The sequence below is a fragment of the Coregonus lavaretus genome (assembly GCF_964263955.1).
Source record: "Coregonus lavaretus genome assembly, chromosome: 25".
Lineage (NCBI taxonomy): Eukaryota > Metazoa > Chordata > Actinopteri > Salmoniformes > Salmonidae > Coregonus > Coregonus lavaretus.
This window is the reverse complement of record NC_140012.1, coordinates 41,168,754-41,191,725: the sequence shown is the minus strand read 5'-3', so window position 1 is coordinate 41,191,725 and position 22,972 is coordinate 41,168,754. Positions and strand designations below refer to the sequence as shown.

The 22,972-nt window shown below is 41.8% G+C and overlaps 1 pseudogene across 1 annotated transcript in view; it reads right to left on the bottom strand.

Annotated features, from left to right (window-relative positions):
• LOC311100375 (dual specificity mitogen-activated protein kinase kinase 6-like) overlaps window positions 1-22,972 on the bottom strand; it is a 51,427-nt pseudogene extending 28,455 nt beyond the window's left edge. The window contains exons 1-5 of the transcript XR_014615745.1: window positions 22,708-22,972; window positions 8,520-8,583; window positions 3,121-3,169; window positions 1,188-1,301; window positions 659-778 (exon numbers count right to left, since the gene is read on the bottom strand). The product of XR_014615745.1 is annotated as a dual specificity mitogen-activated protein kinase kinase 6-like (transcript). The remainder of the gene's footprint in view (window positions 1-658; window positions 779-1,187; window positions 1,302-3,120; window positions 3,170-8,519; window positions 8,584-22,707) is intronic.

Sequence of the window (22,972 nt, the reverse complement as noted above, 5' to 3'; positions counted from 1 at the left end):
GCTAATAACTGCTTCTCTGAACATACAGATGAGTCAAATATATAGGCACCCATGCATGATTCACAATTTCTTCTAAAATAAGTTGACATTTAAAAAAAACTTTTGGTGTTCACATTTTGTTTGATTTACAACTGATCAAAACTGAAATTAAGATTTTGCACTTCATAGTCAAAAATGGCCTGGACTAAATTATTCAAAAATCGGATTATTTTGGTTGGAGACGGAGTGATCCTTGGAAAGTGTCATGTATCCTCCTCTTTGTATGTTGCAGGTGCCTACTGGGTAAAAATAGCCATCCAACTAGTTTTGAAAAGATAAAAAAACTGTTGCACTCCATTGTAAAGTGTAAGGGTGCCAATATATTTGACAGCATCTTTACAAGGCTCTGTCCTCCGACATCTATGTAATGACATTGTTCAACATAGTAATGAACTAGATCAGCAGTAGAGGAAACCCAAGAAGAGTAGCTGTTGTGATTTTAACAACTTATGGGGATCCAAATACACTAAAACAATTAATAAACAATTAAAATAGGCTACACCTAAAGGTTGTTGATTGTAAAGCGTCTTTGGATTTTAGAAAAACACTACATAAGACTTAAGTATTAAATATTATTTTATTTTAATGTTTTATTATTTTTTATAAAGAAGCTGGCTACCTCTCTGAAGAGTGCGCCGTAGAAGGTGACTGTGTAGAAGCAGTCTACTGTCCTCATAGAGATGTCCAGGTCCATCAACAGTCTCTTCTGTTCCTGGTTGTTCACTGTGGCACGGATCCTCTAGGGTGGGAGAGAAAGGACATCAAATCCATCCATCCATCCATCCAACTTATTACATCAATAGCCGTCACCATGGCTGTGTTTACACAGGCAGCCCAATTCTGATCTCTTGCCCAATTGTTGGCGTAAGAGCTGATCTGATTGGTCAAAAGACCAATTAGTGGGGAAAAGATCAGAATTGGCCTGCCTGTGTAAATAAAGCCAAAGTGCTCACCTATAGTAACTTGACAAAGGCCGCGTTTACACATGCAGCCTAATTCTGATATTTTTCCACTAATTGGTCTTTTGACCTATCATATCAGCTCTTTTGCCAATAATTGGGCAAAAGATCAGAATTGGGATGCCTGTGTAAACATAGCCATAGATCCCCTTAAAGAGAACACCAGTTACAGCATCAAATGTCGCAGACCTTGACTGCCATGATCAGGCCACTGGGCATGTGCCTCATCTTGTCCACCACACCATACGCCCCTCTCCCCAGCTCGCCAATCTGCTCCAGGTCATCTGCCTTCACCACAAAGTTCTGCTCAGGACAGGCAGAGAGGGAAGAGAGCAGTGTCAGGCTCAAACATTAAACGGGTGACACGATGATGTAATAAGATAAACAAATAAAAAATAAAATCACCCTTCCTTCCCTTCTCCCTTACTTCCTTGATGTAATCACTGAACACAAAATTGAGAGGGGTAAAAATATTGAGTCACTAGAAACAGAGAGCGAAAAGCACTAAAAGAAAACCTAGGTCTAATCTCCCAACAACAGTGTCATTCTGGCTGGGGGTATTCCTCTTTGTCTGAGAGTGCTGCCTCAGCTCAGAGCTGTCTTTATTCAAACAACTCCTCCAACAAACAGCTGTTATCAAGAGGGAAAGCATTGAACATTGAGAACACTAAATATATATAGTCTCTGGTAAGGGGGGCTGAGTCCAAAGACACCGCAAATGACCCTTTTCATCTAAAATAATGGTTTAAGTAAAGAATGGGATCTTCTGTCCTTTTCTCACTTCATACAAGAACAACTAAATCAATGGCTGCCCTGACTTTGACTTCAGGCTAAATTATAAGAGGAAAAAAAGCCGGCATCTTTGCCAATGGAAAATTCCACTTATTTGATCAGTTTAAAATAAATATTTTTACTGCCCGTCAGGCAGTAAAACACATTCCAGTCTGCCTACAATCAGAAGTGTTCAATCCGAGTCGTAATGTTCGCTAGGGCGTTCTATATGGCTCACAGACCCTTAATTGAGCCAAGCTTTCAGCTTTCTGTATCCAGACCACAGAGAGAGGACCTTACTCAACCTAATGCGGCGTTCAGACGAGGGACGCAAAAACCGCCATAGCAGTCGGCATAGTGGGACAAGAAAGCAAGAAAGGCGATGGCAAAAGCAAGCCAGCACGACAGCAAAGATTTTTATAACAAACCCAAGATAGATCAGAGCCTGTCAGTTCCAATGGGAGCAAATGAATCATAGTGGGCAGAACGAGCAAGGAGGTGGGCAGAGCCAAGCATGAGCTAGTGAGATCCTATTGGTGCATTCTAGCATTTATTTGCATATTTCCGTTAGGGAACGCCTACTCTGCGAAGTGCGTGTAATAACTCAATTCTCCCTTGCACTCCTTCTAAACAATGCAATTTTTTTAAACTTTGGCAAAATGTAAAGTCTACAAAACACAGTCCACTCTGTTTGTTACAGATTCTAGGTTGGGAAACAAAAACCTGTATGGAGATCAAATGTCTCATCAATGAGAAAATTAGCAGAATGTCGGCCAAAGTCCATCTCGCTCCATCTTCTCCCACTGCCAGCCACTGGGCGTCCTCTCATCAACATATTTGGTAGTGAGTGGAAACGGCAATCGAATGCTTCACATTTATACATCCAGTGAAATATCTGGCTCATTGTTCTATCTGTGATGAATGTATGCGTTGCTATGGTGATTTCAGTAAACAAACAGTGCAAATCAACATCCGGTAGAAAACAACGCTACGGCAGACAGCAAAAGTTGAAATATTTTAACTCTGGCGGCAAGTCCCGTTTACTGTGGCGGCTGATGGCATTACACCGCCAGCCTCAACTGCATTTACCGTCATGCTCTCAATGAAAACAAAGACATCCGGTTTGCAGTCTACCTCGTACCATCTAAAAACTCAGTATACATAAGGTTACAACAACTACACCCAGATGTCAAACCTGAAGTTTATGTGCTTCAGTTTTAAATAAAGGTTTAGTCGAAGGAACGTGTGGGGAAGAACACAGTGGTAGACGAAAGGTAAGAATGTGAGAGACTGGAAAAATACACTGAACAGTTCAGTGAACATGAATAAGATGAGATGTGGTAAATAGTACCTTCTCTCCAATGGTCACACAAGCTTTCGAATCCAAATCTCTTGGGGGTCTGTAAAGTAGTCAGACAGTTGTTAGGATAAAAAAAAAAAACTTTATGTACGAAACGATTTTTTACATCAACTGCATGCATTAATTCATTAAGATTTCAAAATGTTCTGGGGAAAAACTGCATGTAAATGTTTTTTTTTTACACTGAAACTGCACTCTATCAACAATATTCACTAGCACATTTTTTCCAAAGACATCAGTTTGTGAACCACTTATCGGTGAACGCATCCAAAAGGTAATCTCTAACTAGCCTCCTCTCTCCTCATTAGTCATGGAAGGAAATGCAGCTGTCACTGACATCTTTAGGATCATCAAGTTGATTTAGCAGCATCATATCCGTATTACCATGCCTCATAGAAAAACAGGGTAACACTTTATATTAAAAGGGAAGGTTGCGCAATATATTTCCATAAATCTAACCATGTAGCTTGGTGATATTCCCTCTAAAAACAGTCTTTATGCAAAAGCTTATTAAGAAATAAATAATTATAAACTTATATTTTCGCAATTTGAATTACATTTATCATAAACTCATACCAACAATACATTGAGGCTTTGACGTCAAGAGGAGGGTGCACTGTTTACCGGTAGGCGTGTTTGGTCTATTGGGAAAAAAGTTGGACAGCTTGGGGCAGAATGGTTTCGGGGAAATCCCTGGCGCTTCAGTCTCACTTTGTCCCAAAGGATTACGATGGCTACCAACAGTGGAAGACTAGATTCACCATGAATCTGAGGCTAGTAAAAAGGGGTTCTGTGTCCATATAGACTCCAAGTCCACTGACACGACTGGTGTTACAGCAAGACAGCGGGCAGCTTTGGTGATGGAGGCGAATCAGGTAAGTAGGTACTAGTGCCCAACGCATTTTGTCATGTTATGTTGCTAGTAGATTATAAAAAAACAAAAAAGAAAGCCAGCTATCTACAGTGAGGGAAAAAAGTATTTGATCCCCTGCTGATTTTGTACGTTTGCCCACTGACAAAGAAATGATCAGTCTAGAATTTTAATGGTATGTTTATTTGAACAGTGAGAGACAGAATAACAAAAAAATCCAGAAAAACGCATGTCAAAAATGTTATAAATTGATTTGCATTTTAATGAGGGAAATAAGTATTTGACCCCCTCTCAATCAGAAAGATTTCTGGCTCCCAGGTGTCTTTTATACAGGTAACAAACTGAGATTAGGAGCACACTCTTAAAGGGAGTGCTCCTAATCTCAGTTTGTTACCTGTATAAAAGACACCTGTCCACAGAAGCAATCAATCAATCAGATTCCAAACTCTCCACCATGGCCAAGACCAAAGAGCTCTCCAAGGATGTCAGGGACAAGATTGTAGACCGACACAAGGCTGGAATGGGCTACAAGACCATCGCCAAGCAGCTTGGTGAGAAGGTGACAACAGTTGGTGCGATTATTCGCAAATGGAAGAAACACAAAAGAACTGTCAATCTCCCTCGGCCTGGGGCTCCATGCAAGATCTCACCTCGTGGAGTTGCAATGATCATGAGAATGGTGAGGAATCAGCCCAGAACTACATGGGAGGATCTTGTCAATGATCTCAAGGCAGCTGGGACCATAGTCACCAAGAAAACAATTGTTAACACACTACGCCGTGAATGACTGAAATTCTGCAGCGCCCGCAAGGTCCCCCTGCTCAAGAAAGCACATATACATGCCCGTCTGAAGTTTGCCAATGAACATCTGAATGATTCAGAGGAGAACTGGGTGAAAGTGTTGTGGTCAGATGAGACCAAAATCGAGCTCTTTGGCATCAACTCAACTCGCCGTGTTTGGAGGAGGAATGCTGCCTATGACCCCAAGAACACCATCCCCACCGTCAAACATGGGGGTGGAAACATTATGCTTTAGGGGTGTTTTTCTGCGAAGGGGACAGGACAACTTCACCGCATCAAAGGGACGATGGACGGGGCCATGTACCGTCAAATTTTGGGTGAGAACCTCCTTCCCTCAGCCAGGGCATTGAAAATGGGTCGTGGATGGGTATTCCAGCATAACAATGACCCAAAACACACGGCCAAGGCAACAAAGGAGTGGCTCAAGAAGAAGCACATTAAGGTCCTGGAGTGGCCTAGCCAGTCTCCAGACCTTAATCCCATAGAAAATCTGTGGAGGGAGCTGAAGGTTCGAGTTGCCAAACGTCAGCCTCGAAACCTTAATGACTTGGAGAATATCTGCAAAGAGGAGTGGGACAAAATCCCTCCTGAGATGTGTGCAATCCTGGTGGCCAACTACAAGAAACATCTGACCTCTGTGATTGCCAACAAGGGTTTTGCCACCAAGTACTAAGTCATGTTTTGCAGAGGGGTCAAATACTTATTTCCCTCATTAAAATGCAAATCAATTTATAACATTTTTGACATGCGTTTTTCTGGATTTTTATGTTGTTATTCTGTCTCTCATTGTTCAAATAAACCTACCATTAAAAGTATAGACTGATCATGTCTTTGTCAGTGGGCAAACGTACAAAATCAGCAGGGGATCAAATACTTTTTTCCCTCACTGTAAGTGCAAAACTAACTGACCTACTCAGATCTAGCATGGTGTTTGGGGATGGAATAAGCTCGTTTGAGCCAGTTTGGGTATAGATGTTCAATGTCTAACGTTCAATGTCTAAAATGCTTAAACCACAACAGGAGACCATTTTTTTTAGGTCTGGGAAAAATCTAAGACATTTCCTTTTTGGGTGTAGATACCCTTTAAAGTGACAATATGTAACTTTTTGGGCGAGACCTTCAAATTCACATAGAAATGTGAGTTATAGATCTGTCATTCTACTTGAAAGCAAGTCTAAGAAGCGGTAGATATGTTCTATGTGCGCTATATCTATCCTTCCCGTTCACCACAGGATTGATGCAAATAATCATTATATAATTCTGCCAGATATGCATAGTCTACTTTGTAGTTAACATTTAATTGAGAAGGTTTTTGGGAAAGCCTTTACATCTACCAGAAGAGGTTGTCATTAGCATCAAGCTGACGTCAACATAGTGGCAGACAAACACGAACACACAGATGGAGGCATTCCCGCTCCCATTGCCTCTTCAGACAGTTGAAGGAAAATACGAATCACTTATGCATTTTGTTAATGTCTTACCATCTTGAGCAAATCATTTAATGCTCTAATAAATGCAATATATTTAGTTGATTTCCTACTAAATGATGGAGTATCCTCCAATTCTGGTTAATCGACCCCAACACTCATACATAACTAGTTCCCGGCTGCGCCTCACAAAATTACAGTTTGAAATGCACCTATTAAGATTTGAATTTTGATCACAATGTGCACATAAGCGCTAGTTGTTTTAACGGAATAGCCTAGTGTTTTAATAATTTTTTTTTTCATGTATTCATTCAGGTTCACAGTGGACACCGAACAGAGGTTCCCGTACCGAATGGTTTGATACAAATACATGTACCATTACTACTTTAGTAACTACATTGAAATTGTATAGTGTTGGAGGTGAGCGTTTTTTGTAATTACACAAGGGGAATAATGCAGTGTCGTTGTAATACAAAGAGCTGTGATATATATGTGGTCCTCTGTAGCTCAACTGGTAGAGCACGGCGCTTGTAACGCCAAGGTAGTGGGTTCGATCCCCGGGACCACCCATACACAAAAATGTATGTACGCATGACTGTAAGTCGCTTTGGATAAAAGCATCTGCTAAATGGTATATTATTATTATTATTTATTATTATTATTATATACAGTGCCTTCAGAAAGTATTCACACCCCTTGACTTTTTCCAAATGTTGTTGTGTTACAGCCTGAATTTAAAATAGATTAAAATAGAGATGTGTCACTGGCCTACACACAATACCCCATAATGTCAAAGTGGAATTATGTTTCTCAATTTTTTTAAACAAATTAACTAAAAAATGAAAAGCTGAAATGTCTTGAGCCAATAAGTATTCAGCCCCTTTGTTACGCCAAGCCTAAATAAGTTCAGGAGTAAAAATGTGCTTAACAAGTCACATAATAAGTTGCATGGACTCACTCTGTGTGCAATAAGTGTTTAACATGTTTTTTTGAACGACTACCTCATCTCCACACATAAAATGATCTGTAAGGTCCCTCAGTCAAGCAGTGAATTTTAAACAGATTCAACCACAAAGTCCAGGGAGGTTTTCCAATGCCTCACAAAGAAGGGCACCGATTGGTAGATGGGTAAAAAATTAAAAAATCAGAGGCTGAATATACCTTTGAGCATGGTGAAGTTATTAATTACACTTTGGATGGTGTATCAATACACCCAGTTACTCCAAATATACAAGCGTCCTTCCTAACGCAGATGCCAGAGGGGAAGTAAACCGCTCAGGGATTTCACCATGAGGCCAATGGTGACTTTAAAACAGTTACAGAGTTTAATGGCTGTGATAGGAGAAAACTGAGGATGGATCAACAACATTGTAGTTACTCCACAATTCTAACCTAATTTACAGAGTGAAAAGAAGAAAGCCTGTACAGAATACAAATATTACAGAACATGTATCCTGTTTGCAACAAGGCACTATATTAATACTGAAAAAAATTTGACAAAGCACTTAACTTTTTGTCCTGAATACAAAGTGTTATGTTTGGGGCAAATCCAATACAACACATTACTGAGTACCACTCTCCATATTTTCAAGCATAGTGGTGGCTGCATCATGTTATGGGTGTGCTTGTAATTGTTAAGGACTGGGGAGTTCTTCAGGATAAAAAAGAAACAGAATGGAGCTAAGCACAGGCAAAATCCTAGAGGAAAACCTGGTTCAGTCTGCTTTCCACCAGACACTGGGAGATGAATTCCCCTTTCAGCAGGACAATAACCTAAAACACAGGACCAAATCTACACTGGAGTTGGTTACCAAGGAGACAGTGAATGTTCCTGAGTGGCTGAGTTACAGTTGTGACAAATCTACTTGAAAATCTACGGAAAGACCTGAAAATGGTTGTCTAGCAATGATCAACAACCAATTTGACAGAGCTTGAAGAATTTAGAAAATAATAAAAATGGGCAAATGTTGTACAATCCAGGTGCGGAAAGCTCTTAAGAGACTCACCCAGAAAGACTCACAGCTGTTATCGCTGCCAAAGGAGCTTCTACAAAGTATTGACTCAGGGGTGTGAACAGTTATGTAAATGAAATATTTCTGCATTTCATTTTCAATAAATTTGCTAAAATGTCTCAAAACATGTTGTTGTTTTCACTTTGTCATTACGGGGTATTGGGTGTAAATCAATTTTGAACTCTCAGGCTGCAACACAACACAATGTGGAATAGGTCGAGGGGTGTGATTACGTTCTGAAGGCTCCGTAAAGAAGACATTGAAGAGTAAAAATCTTACGCAGCAGCAGGAGACGGCTGCTCAAACACCTCCTTGGAGAGCTTGAGCCCAGGCTTCTTCTTACCTGAAAGGAGAGAAATAACAACAATACCATTATCCACAAACACATACACCTAAAAGATTCACATTCAGAGTTAGAAAGGAGGCACGACCTGAATCAATTGTAAAGTGGAGTTTCTTCCTGAGTTAAAAAAAAAATGTTCCTTCTAAGTCATCTCAGATGTCTTTTAGTGTATTTCCACTGCAGTAGATCCAGACCCTGAGTCCCAACACTTACGGTTGGATGCGGTGAGTGACTCCAGATCCTAATTGAATGTAACAGGCCCTTGCGACCGCAAGCAGCGAGAGGAGATATGTCTGCAGCGTTGGTGGGTTAGAGTGATCTACATCTGGGAGGTACTGCGCTGAGCCACTGCAAGGTTTAAACGGCTCCATGCCGACGGAAACAGGGCGTTACGGACACTCCTGAGGGTGTGTGAGTGACAGGTTGCCGTCGCCGACAAAGAGTGTGTGTGCACGCGTGTGTTCACCAGAGCATCTGGATCACACCTCCCCTAACTGGATCACGGAACCTAGTGCTTCCACACACAGAACCAATAGAAGAAAATAAAAAAACAAGTGGAAACCCCACCCACCTGGTACTCCAGGCAGACTAAAGCAAACGCTCAATATATTTTTAAAAAGACCTCTAATATTATTTTAATCCTGCTCACTCACACAGCATGGCTACACAGACATGCTCACACTTTAAAGATCTATGTACTGACTAGTTGCCGCCACCACCTGGCTATGGGCGGAGTTATTTGACTTGTACCAGGAGGAGGGAGGAGGCATATTTTTTATTTATTTAATTATTATTATTTATTTTTTTTCACCTTTATTTAACCAGGTAAGCCAGTTGAGAACAAGTTCTCATTTACAACTGCGACCTGGCCAAGATCAAGCAAAGCAGTGCGATAAAAACAACAACACAGAGTTACATATGGGGTAAAAAAAAACAAATGTAGCAAGTTATGGAGGTAAGGCAATAAATAGGCTATAGTGCAAATTGCTTATGGTTTGTGGCTTGATCGAAATGTTTGGGAGCGCGAGGAACTGTTTAAAGTAACTGAACATACAGTAGGTATTTGGGAGCTATGCACATTGCACACATACACCCAGCAGTATTTTATGGTAAACACACCTGACAACGCAACTTCTGTGCTATGATGTACTTGCAGGTGCAGTTCTGGTAAGCCATGATGAAACACTCAGTCAACTAGAATTTCACATTTTTAAGAAAAGGTATTTCTATTTGATATTTTATTAGGATCCCCATCTATTCTGAGGAAAACATTAAATCCATTACAGCTCGAAAAAAAAAAAAAAAAACATACTGATCGAAACCTCACAAGCACAGACACACAGTCCAGTGTGCCACCACCACCTCTCTGTGCTGTACGGTCACCGTGGCCTCTCACTGCGTGCCTCAGGGTTTCCACTTTCCAAAGCAGCTTTGTTGCACCAAAATGTCACTTTGGGCCCCTCCCACGTGCATTAACACAGACAACAATAGCATCTGCAAACTGACACTAGTCACCTAATAGGCCTAAAATCTATGACTACGTTTGAATGGACATAGACCAAAACGAGTTCCACTCCACCAACTGCAGGTTTCAGACTAAACATTTTAGTTCCCTGCTCCATTCAACACCCGGAGTGTATTCAGTGACATGAATTGTTCTGAACACTGCAGATAGAAATACAATTGATAGCGCTGACAAACAATACATTGAACTGAACGCTATGCAATATTACTGCCTCTTGGACAAGCTCTTAGAGCTCAGTGCTACCCACTGCTCCCTCAAATAGTGCTGCGACATTACAAGGCTTTGCCAAAATAAAGAACTGGTGAGTGGTTAATATCATGGCTGAGCGCCAGGCACCACCTTCACCAAGCTTTTCCCATGACTAGGCCTTTGCATGCCAATACCAGGCAGGCTGGCAAGGAATTCTGCAGGCAGGTTCTCTCCAGTTCATTACAAGGACTTTGCCAAAAACGAAGAACTGGTGGCAGTAGTTATTATGGTTAAGCACCACCAAGCTTTCTCCATGAATATGCATGCCATGCTGCTAGGCTGACAGGGGGGATTCAGCAAAACTCCACGGTCCTCAGCCTTCCCAGTCTCTGGCTCGATGGGATGGGACAAGACGCAGCACGCTCTGCTCCATGGAGAAGACAACAGCTTCCATCTCCAGTCCACGGAGACCAAAACACACAAATCAATCATGACAGCTCCCTGAGATCCCTGCTGCGTGCACTTTGCACACTGACTTAACATGTTACCTATACTGTAGGCTATACATTCATTCACATTTGCATGCATGGGAGACGTGTAAGCAAAGGGCAGCAACTCCTAATCATACAACGAGAGTCATGCACTGAGCTGCACGCCAATAGAATGACTTTTGCATTCGCTCACACAGTCACGCATAGCCAAACGAGTCAAGATGTCGCAAAGTGGAGGAAAATCACAACAAAACGGAACGTGCAGCTGAACAAAAAGAGAGCCATGAGAAAACAAGTTTTGATAAGTCATCGAAATAAAAAAGTGCTGAAAACATATTGGCTCGCCATTTAAAAATAAGAGATGGAGAACAAGCTACACAAGGAAGAATACCGGAGTCATGGTACAGCTGGGCCAACTAGCGCAATAATAATATTGCGATAGGCCTATATTGTCAAAAATAAATCTCTATATGTAACTGTTAAATATTTTTTTTCACTAAATCAATAGATTATAGAATTTACAGTGTACATGGCAGGAATAAGATAATAGGCTGCATTGTCTGTCCTGAGCCAATATAATATTTTCATCTCAAAAACAGGTCTTCTGCAACAGGCCTTCCTAACATTATAATTCTTGTGTCATATATTTTCACAACTGTGAGAGGAAATTATGGCAAGCTATGCAAATGCGGTCACTGTTTTAAGTTATGCCACATTATCTTGCACAAATTCAAATAAAATATACAAAGTCTCCCCCTTTAGGCTTTTTCCTCGCTGATCTCAGCATTCAATGCAGCCTGAGCTTTATTTTGCATTGCAACCTAATTAAAAAGTAGTACATCATTCCCAGTTATTTGCAGCACATGGGCTGAAGACAAGTATGTCGTGAGATGCCAGCGAGAGGTCACTGGGGAGAAGAACTCTATATCGGGATGCCTCTCTCGCTCTCTCTCATGATTACAGCCTCTGGGGGTTCATTGGAACATTCACAATTATCACATTCTCCCTCTCCAGATTTTGTGCTCAGGGGTGAAGATAGCAAAACTACAATACCAGAGAGAAGTACCGAAGCCAAGGTAATGGCAAAGAAAAGACAACTGAAGGAGTCTTTGCCCAGCTGTCTTTGCCCCACCTACTGTTAACATGAAATACCACCAAGCAGGTCTAGTAATCTGTTTCCTTCAGCTTTCAACGAAGCCAAGGGAAACATGTCCTGTAAGAGACGGCATGCTAACAGCCAGGGGACTATGCCAGAGTGATCGGTGTTGAAACCAAGGCTGCCTGAGACTGAGTGCTTTGAGCATTGTGAATCTGGAGCAAAAGCTTTGGTGTGAGAGTGCAGCCATACCATGCCTAGCCCCAGCCATGCTGATGATAATCCCAGGGTGGCATTCACAGCAGGCGGAACCAACCAACCCGCTCATTCTTCCAAACCCAAACACACACGCATGCCGGGAATTCCAACAATCCCAAAAGTCCCTCAATGGAATTACACAGACCCAGAGGAAGATGGATGAATCAGACATCCGCAAGAGGGTTGGCGGGAAGGAGAGAGGGAGTGAGGGAAAGAGAGATGGGGGGGACAGCCAGGGAGTGGAAAAGAGAGGCAGAGAGGGAGTGAGGGAAAGAGAGATGGGGGGGCAGCCAGGGAGTGGAAAAGAGAAACAGAGGCAGGGCAGAGAGACAGAGAGAGATGGGATAAAAATAACTCCTCGAGAGGCTGTTATGCCACTTCTGACCGTCCTGGCAGTCTGAGATAGCCTACACTTTCACCGTCCTGGCAGTTTGTGAGATACCCTACACTTTCAAAAGATGTCAGATAGAAAAAGATCCATTAGGTTACAGCTGTTATATTGTGAAGCTCTTTTGGGAACCATGTCATCACCAGTAGCCACATGGCTATACACTTCCTACATGGCTGGGGTTGACTTAAACCATACTGACGGCAGTGCTCTGCATGCTTAGGGTATCAGCTTCTGTCCTGCCTAAGTAGTGGTTAGCTAGTGGCTAACTTAACATCCATGACTACAACAGGAGATCACTGCTCAACTATGGGGGCATGTGATCTTCATGTCCTATTTAGTACACCTGCAAGAGTACGAAGAATGGGCCAAGGCAATAGTAAGATCAAGTCGATAACTTATAAATGAAGGGAAGCACTGCCATAGCAGTTGTTGGCCTGGTAGCAGCCTAACATGAGCTAGCATTATTTATGAGTCCAAGCGTGGCAGCCTGCTAACTCTCTCATAGCAGATTTCCACAGGATGTAGGCCTACTGGCCTGGTTGATCTGGCCAGGCTTCAGCAGGATGTAGGCCTACTGGCCTGGTTGATCTGGCCAGGCTTCAGCAGGATGTAGGCCTACTGGCCTGGTTGATCTGGCCAGGCTTCAGCATGAGGATTTGGCTGGATGTTAGAGGCTTAGGTGTTATAGTCCAGAAAGAAGAAAACAAAGAATTGGTCCCCGAGATTAGATGACAATCTGTGGAACTGCAGGGCCATTTCTTTCCAGTTACTTCTATGGTGCCAAGTGGACCAGGTGACGTGCTATGTTTTATTCAACACAACACCACACACACCACAAGTGGTTGGAGAGTCGACAGAGATCTGTTTATGTGACATGTACTCCTCAACCTATAGTGTCCCCACTTGCATCAGCGAATAGTTAGCTTTTCTCATGGCGCAGACTGGTAAGACGTTTCAGGAGGGCGGTCATAGGTGCAAGCAAGGCAGAAGTCCTGGGTTCGAGATTCGGTGTGAGCCGAAGCAGGAAGTGGCGGTACTCGCTAAGGAAGCAGCGTGACATCTTTTACATTTACAAAACCCTAACAGGTGTTGTTAACGGGTGAGTTAGACCACCATTCCTCTTTAGCTGGGTTTCACATAAATAAAGCACTTTTTATTCAAATCCAGGCACTTTCCCAATCACCATTTAAATTTGAAACAAAATGTCTATCTGGAATTAAATTCAAGTCTATTAACCTCCAGACAGCTTGTCTGTCCCACATCCAGAGTACTGTCATAGCATCCCAAATGGCACCCTATTCCCTATATAGTACACAGATTGTCCATAAGTAGTGCACTATGTAGGAAAAAGGGTGCCATTTGGGATGCAGTTACTGTCGGCTAGCATGCCATGCACTCTCTCGGTGGTAACCGGAGAGCAGTAATTTGCAGGAGGAGCGGGAGGTCATGCTTTCCTTTCCTCAGTGTGCTAGCTGGGGGTTTTAAGAGAGATCACTTTATTGGTCAATTGCACAAGGTCCAACTGGTAACCAACTGGTAATCAGGCAGGGGGCAGCTAAGTGCACCGCCACCCGAATGCTTTAATATTAAACACCTTTGATCCAGCCACGATGACAACGGCTAGGGCTATTTATTCCATCCAGCAGAGCCGGGGAGCCAAAGTTCACCCTCGATATTGAAAGGCTGCGTTTACACAGGCAGGCCAATTCTGATCTTTTAACACTAATTGGTATTTTGACCAATCAGATCAGCTCGACAATAAATTGGGCAAAAGATCCGAATTGGGCTGCATGTGTAAACGCAGCCATAGAGGAACCAAGAAATGTTGTTTCAGACACGACATTGATTTACTGAAACATACATGAACTCTATAGCCCTTCAGACAAATGAAATCGATTTACTAAAAATGGCCCTTCAGTAAAATAAAGGTTAATTAAAAAATAAAAACAATTGTAGGATTATAGTTGCAGGGATGGAGGTTATGCCAGGAGAAATGCATGCAAAAGGTGTCAGCCACATCAATGACGTGTAGAGTAAGGAGCAATTGCTTATTCAGGAAGCTTGATGAGGTTTCAAGATCAATGTTAGGATTCAGCCGTGATGCATTGATTTTATTATTTTAACATGCTTGACATGCAGTAAAGCTGAGCTACAAAGCAGATGCAGGGCTTCTTACCCTTTTCCCCTTTGAGATCAGGGAGCGAGAAAACACTGCTGGAGACCTGCTGTGATCACATGCACCGCAGGGTGGCTAACGGGCAGGGTGAATGAAGATGAGACTAGATTTATGCTCCTCACATTTTCAGCAGCGTGGCACACACACTCCACTTCACACAAAGCTCCAGCACACAGAGAGTCACAGAGAGCTCAAGGCTCGTGAAGATGCATGTGTCATGTTAACCCTGTGGAACCATCTACTGTCTTGTATTGCAGTCGGACTACGTTGTACTTTGTGTTGACATTTATTTGCCAACCACTGTCCTGACGCATCAAGCTTCATCCTGCACAGATGGCTTGGTGTGGTGGTCTCTGGCAATTCCACGGCAACGGAATTGCGCTTTGACACCGTTTTTTTTAAACTTTAAAATGTATGCCAAACAAAAAACATTGATTTCAAAGTTTAACAAACCATACAACTTTATGTACAAGGACTACTTTTAACAATTTCCACAGAAAAATGTACAAAAACGATTTGTGCAGATGCAAACTTTGGTAACGAAATTACAGTAAAATCCCCCTCAGGTTTACGCGACCACGTTTTCCAAAAACTGTTAAAATATCTGCTCCGAATTAAGATTCAAAAGATGTCTGCAGAAAGAATGGGGTGTCAGCTATGACATGGCACCCTGAGTTTAAAAAATATATATTTTGGTTATTGAACTACAGTATGTGAAGTGGATTTACACCCGGTAACGGAATTACCGTACCGGAATTACATAATGGGTCCCTAATCTGTGCATAGTTATGGATATGAATGTCATTCTCCTCATGTTTCACAAGTTTGGACATGACAGCACAGTAGAATTCAGTACAATACAGCACAGCAAAGTAGAGTAGAGTTCAGTGCAGTGCAGTACAGTACAGTAGAGTTCAGTACATTAAAGTAGAGTTCAGTACATTAAAGTAGAGTTCAGTATAGCGCAGTACAGTGGAGTTCAGTACAGTAGAGTTCAGTACAGTAGAGTTCAGTACAGTAGAGTTCAGTACAGTAAAGTAGAGTTCAGTACATTAAAGTAGAGTTCAGTACAGTAGAGTAGAGTTTGGTACAGTGGAGTAAAGTAGCGTAGGGTTCAGTACAGTGCAGTATAGTTCAGTACAGTACAACATACTATACTGTACTTTTAACTGTACTGTGTTGTACTGTACAAACGTCTATGATAAGTTCATATTTGCTCAATTCCAGTCTCTGTGGATGTTAACATCAAGCGGGGGGGGTGTTAAGGAGCGCGGTTTGGCGGGTCATGTTTCGGAGGACGCATGACTCGACCTTCGCCTCTCCCGAGCCCGTTGGGGAGTTGCAGTGATGAGACAAGATCGCAATTGGATATGAAGAAATTGGGGAGAAAAAAGGGGGAGGCATTTTTCTATAAATTTTTTTAAAAGAATACTTAGCATGCATTGCAACTGTTCATTTTTACATATAAATTTAATTTAGTTCATTTAGCAGACACTTATCACACCATAGTGCAATCAAACTTCTGATACAAATGCAGGGTGAAAGGGGGCCAAAGAAATGGTATAGAAAAGTGTTTTGAAAATACAAATAACAGCTCTTGAAAATATCTTGTTACAAAATACATTGGAGTGTAGTTCAGCCCATTGTAAAACAAATTACAAAATACTCAGAGTAATTGAAATACATACAGTGCCTTTAGAAAGTATTCAAAGTGGAATTATGTTTTTAGAAATGTTTACAAATGTATTAAAAATGAAAAGCTGAAATGTCTTGAGTCAAAGTGTTATGTTTGGGACACATCCAACACAACACATTACGGAGTACCAATCTCCATATTTTCAAGCATAGTGGTGGCTGCATCATGTTATGGGTATGCTTGTAATCATTAAGGACTGGGGAGTTTTTCAGGATAAAATAAGAAATGGAATGGAGCTAAGCACAGGCAAAATCCTAGAGGAAAAACCTGGTTCAGTCTGCTTTCCACCAGAAACTGGGAGATTAATTCACCTTTCAGCAGCACAATAATCTAAAACGCAAGGCCAAATCTACACTGGAGTTGCTTACCAAGACACTGAATGTTCCTGAGTGGCCAAGTTACAGTTTTGACTTAAATCTACTTGAAAATCTACGGAAAGACCTGAAAATTGTTGTCTAGAAATGATCAATAACCAATTTGACAGAACTTGAAGAATTTTGAAAAGAATAAATGGGCAAATTTTGTACAATCCAGGTGTGGAAAGTTATTACAGAGACTTACCCAGAAAGACTCACAGCTGTAAATCGCTACTAAAGGTGGTTCTACAAGTTTCAAGCTCAAGTTTTAATGTCACGTGCACAAGTACAGTGAAATGCCTTTCTTGCAAACTCAAAGTATTGATTCAGGTGTGTGAATACTTATGTAAATATTCTACAGTACCAGTAAAAAGTTTGGACACACCTACTCATTCAAGTATTTTACTATTTTCTACATTGTAGAATAATAGTGAAGACATCAAAACTATGAAATAACACATATGGAATCATGCAGTAACAAAAAAAGGGTTAAACTAATCAAAATATATATTTTATATTTGAGATTCTTCAAAGTAGCCACACTTTGCCTTGATGACAGCTTTGCACACTCCTAGCATTCTCTCAACCAGCTTCACCTGGAATGCTTTTCCAACAGTCTTGAAGGAGTTCCCACATATGCTGAGCACTTGTTGGCTGCTTTTCCTTCACTCTGCCGTCCAACTCATCCCAAACCATCTCAATTGGGTTGAGGCCGGGGGATTGTGGAGGCCAGGTCATCTGATGCAGCACTCCATCACTCTCCTTTTTGGTAAAATAGCCCTTACACAGCCTGGAGGTGTGTTGGGTCATTGTCCTGTTGAAAAACAAATGATAGTCCCACTAAGCCCAAACCAGATGGGATGGCGTATCACTGCAGAATGCTGTGGTAGCCATGCTGGTTAAGAGTGCAGACAGTGTCACCAGCACCAGCAAAGCACCCCCACACCATAACACCTCCTCCTTCATGCTTAACGGTGGGAACTACACATGCGGAGATCATCCGTTCACCCATACCGCGTCTCACAAAGACACAGAGGTTGGAACCAAAAATCTCAAATTTGGACTCCAGACCAAAGGACACATTTCCACCGGTCTAATGTCCATTGCTCGTGTTTCTTGGCCCAAGCAGGTCTCTTCTTCATATTGGTGTCCTTTAGTAGTGTTTTTTTGCAGCAATTCGACCATGAAGGCCTGATTCACGCAGTCTCCTCTGAACAGTTGATGTTGAGATGCGTCTGTTACTTGAACTCTGTGAAGCATTTATTTGGGCTGCAATTTCTGATGAACTTATCCTCTGCAGCAGAGGTAACTCTGGGTCTTCCTTTCCTGTGGCGGTCCTCATGAGAGCCAGTTTATCATGGCGCTTGATGGTTTTTGCGACTGCACTTGGAGAAACTTTCAAAGTTCTTGAAATGTTCCGTATTGACTGTCCTTCATGTCTTAAAGTAATGATGGACTATTGTTTCTCTTTGCTTATTTGAGCTAGTCTTGCCATAATATGGACTTGGTCTTTTACCAAATAGGGCTATCTTCTGTATACCCCCCCCCCCCCCCCCACCACCTTGTCACAAAACAACTGGTTGGCTCAAATGTATTAAGAAGGAAAGAAATTCCACAAATTAACAAGGTACACCTGTTAATTGAAATGCATTCCGGGTGACTACCTCATGAAGCTGGTTGAGAGAATACCAAGAGTGTTCAAAGCTGTCATCAAAGCAAAGGGTTGCTACTTTGAAGAAACTTTTGATTTGTTAAAAACTTTTTTGGTTACTACATGATTCCATGTGTTATTTCAAAGTTTTAATGTCTTCACTATTATTCTACAACCTAGAAAATAGTACAAAATAAAGAAAAACCCTTGAATGAATAGGTGTGTCCAAACTTTTGACTGGTACTGTATTTATGTATTTACATTTTCAAAAATTTATAAAAACATGTTTTCATTTTGGGGCATTGTGTGTAGAAGGGTGAGAGAAAAATATATTTAATCCATTTTCAATTCAGGCTGTAAAACAACAAAATGTGGAATAAGTCAAGGTGTATGAATACTTTATGAAGGCACTGTATTTCAAATAGATGTAACATAAATACTGTCCATCTCTGCACACGCACACACTTAGTGGATCATCAGCTAACAATGCAGTGAACAATCCTCCTGTTATTGCAGCAGAAAGCCACTATAGGCTTGGAACGGGTCCAACAATAGGCCCGTCGAAACAGCAAATTTACTATCTGTGCAGCTGAAAACGATGCAGGGTCTATTTGCATGACAAATGGGGTGTTTGTGCAGGCCAGGCTGGGCTTCATAATGACAGGCTGCAGGGGACAGGGACACGCACTGAGAGGGCCACTGGCTGGCTGACTTGCTGCCGTCACCATCCCCCAGTGCCGCTGCACAGTACAGTACAACAGACAATGATGAAAGCACAACTGTCCGTCTTTGGGCCAAACTGCAACATTTAAATAAAATAAAAGACTCACAGGATAATTTACTCCCTAGTCCCTACTGACATGACAGGGGACAGTAATTACAGGAACACACGTTGTAATAGATGTGTCCTCCGGCCCCTGCTATCATTTTTGTGCAAGATAAGTGCATGCAAGTGTAGGTTGGCGGCCACCATCCGTAGCCTAGGTCTAACCTTGCCTTGCACAAGAATTAACGCAGGGGCCGGTATCATTTGCAGAATATCCAAATTCTTGATAAATTCTTTGGCATGAGTTTTTTTTTATGCATTTCCAGACCTCCTTTTAAGTCCTTAGTCCATTTCCAGAGTCATTTTCTAAGGAAAGAAAACATGTATCTGCAAGGTATGCTCACACTAAAAAGTCTGGAGTGCAGTGCTTCTAACAATGCAAATACTCAATGTCAATACAGTCTAAACCATTTTGCAGGTGTTTTATTTTGCAAGTGTGAATACAGCGATCCATCTTAATCTAGCAAAAGTCCCAAACCAGCCGAGTATATAAATGAAAATATGGCTTTGTATTAATCACATAGAAAGCGTACGCCTAACCATTAGCTGCAACTCCAGTGTGTGTGTGTGTGTGGGTTGACGTTTCACCTCTATTGACAGAAGCCCACAGGTAAAGGTAAACATTGCTGCCAATCAGGGGCGAGCCACTAGCTGGTCATGTCCTGCACAGCCAGACAGAGAGAGTGTGTGTGTGTGTGTGTATGCATCGCAGGGGTAGAAAGCTGTGTATTATGATTCTGAATGATCAGATTGGCAGAAACAATGACAAGAAGCTGCCATGTGGGGAATCATAGACGGCTTGTTTCAGCTAGTTGTATCTTGAAGTGTTTTTAGGCGTTTTGACTTATACCACGTCTGATAATATGGCAAAAATGTGATAGCTAACTAACTAACTAATAACTGTAATGATGTATTTGAGAGACAACAAGTGCTTATTGTGCAAATGTATTTATGTTTTCAATAAACATTTGGAGACTAAATATAGTTTACATGTTGTCAATAATCCTATGACAAAGAAGTTGGTTCTGTCCCAAATGACACCCTATTCCCTATATAGTGCACTACTTTTGACCAGCGCCCATTGGGTTCTGGTCAAAAGTAGTGCACTATATAGGGAATAGGGTGCCATTTGGGACACATCCAATAACAGCCCTCCTGGCTTTGCAAATCCTATTCAAATCATATGCATTTTTCTCCTTGATGATCTGTCAAAATAGATGTTTGCCTTGGCCTTAGGAATGTAGTAGGGCCCACAGCTATGGGACATGTGCATGGTTTAGATCATAGGTGTCAAACTCATTCCATGGAGGGCTGAGTGTCTGTGGATTTTCACTTTTCCCTTGTTCTTCATTGATCAAGTAAGGTGACTGGTTAGTTAGGAACTCCCCTGTCTAGGTCTTAATTGGACACAAATTGAACATAATCATCCAATGTGTGAGTTTCGATGGATAGGAGTAACAGGACAATTAGGCCTATGTTGTGAAAACGCTCATGCATGTACCAAGACTTTCAAAGATGCAAATACTGTCTGAAAATATCAGGGGTGTCAAACTCATTCCATAGAGGTACGAGACGAGTGTCTTCTGGTTGTTGTCATGTCCTTGCAATGTGTGTCCAATTAAGACCTAGACAACCAGGTGAGGGGAGTTTCTAATTGATCAGTGACCTTCATTGATTAATCAAGCACAACAGAGATCAATAGCAATACATTCCAGAGGGTTATAGAGATTGATTCTGAAGATTGTCTCTTTGTGCAGTGGTCCACCTTGAGAGAAACTGTTCAGCAATGAAACACACGAGAATCTCACTGCCAATAGACTGCAGGTACTTAATACAGTGGGGGGCCGTTCCTTCTCTCGCTACAACAAAAGCGGTACCTACTGCGTGCTGACCCGGTAGCGACGAGCCTACTGATTATACTTGTAGAATCGCCAACAACTTGACTTTGAGCCAATCAGAGAGCACGAACCACGTGGGGGGCCGAAAAAGGAAGGCATTTTTTTTTCTCCATACATCCATAGATGAGCCAGTCTGACTTCATATCCAATGTAGCTATGGGATGGTACCTAGCTAAATGCAGAGACGCAATCCACACAACACTAAATACTTCCTCCAAGCTAGCTAACCACTGTAGCCGGTATTGACATTATAATTCAATCACAATGGATTAGCTAGTTTCCATGAAACAGCTGCCTTGTGTTAGCTGCCGAGTTAGTGCAGTGTCCTTAGCTAGCTATGTAGTGCTAGCTAGTGAATATGCTAACGTTAGCTAGCTAGCTAAACATTTGACTATGGGCTGGACTGGCAGTGTGGGATTATGGAGAGTGAAATAAATAATTTATTCGTCATCTTGCTAGGTAGTTATCTAGCTGTGGCCATCTGGCTAGTATCAACATGGGCTTTCTACAAAATAGAAACATTAGCGCAGATAGCTTTGAATAGACCATAAGCAATATGCACGGCAATGCGTTGCCAAACAACTCTACTGCCACCTTCTGGTTAGTAGAATTTTAACAAGGCTGAGTGGCTAACAACTTCCAAGGTCTTTGCTGTGTGAACACAAAAGAGATTGACTGCAGACACTTATCATAGGTGCTAAATACTGTCAGCAGGTAACCGTTTGGCAATCCTACCCGTGTGTCTGAGCTTTTACTTACTGAATGTGGCAGGGATGTTTTGCTTGGAGACTCGTATTTTAAATAGCCCATTACCCTGTTTCTTGAACTGTTCACCTCAGTACAGTAGACTTACACACAGCAAATCTATATTTAGCTTTTTACTTTTTAAATGTCTACCTATATTGCTGTAGGAACAAAGCTCAGCCACTAGCTAGGTCTATAGGCGCCCCAATAATTTCCATTATGCGCCACTGACAGTGAAAACAAAACTGCAACTAATAAAATTGTCTTTAGAACTCAAGTGTGATTTTCCAAGCCATTTAAACTGAACTTCACCAATTGACAGCTGCATGTTGTCATATTGTGATCGTGTCCCCCGACTCCCTGCTTACAACGCATGCACTGTAATAGCAAAGTTTACAGTTATGCGGTTAATCGATGCACTGAAATAAATGCATTTGATTCATTACCTTGCAAAGGCAACATCTCGTCGAAATGTGCATGTGATCGTACATGCTTTATATAAAGGCGTTGCAATATGTCTACAGGGAGTTGTTGACTGTGTAACAGCTTTAACTAGGCTATAACATCCCTGGTACAAGAGGACTGCAAATACCGTCAACATGAGCAAAAAACATTTAACTACTATATGTTGAGAGTAGACAGACAGCATCGTCTCACCAGGGACTCTGCAAAGGGGAAGAGCTAAACAGGAAATGCAACTGACCCTTTTAGCGCATCAAACTTTAACATGCATTGACAATATCCAACCTGCAGCAATGCACATTGCATACAATGCATTGCTGATTGCAGATCAGTCGTTTTGCACAGATCGCATGTAATATTCTTACCTCCCTTTGGCTGAGACATTTCCCCTTTGCTTTGATGGGGGGGAGGGGATGCACTAGAGACTTTGCCTTCTTTCTCACTCCCTCCCTCCATCGCCCTCGCGCCGAAGCTTGCTTGCAGAATACAAGCCGCGATCTTCATGCACTTGGAGCCTTTTTGCGTCTGAACCGTGTGTGTCCGTGCAAAGAGCAATATTACAATTGCACACCTTGCAAAACGGTCAGGAAACGGGTAGTTTTGCAATGGCACTGCAAATAATTCTCAGCG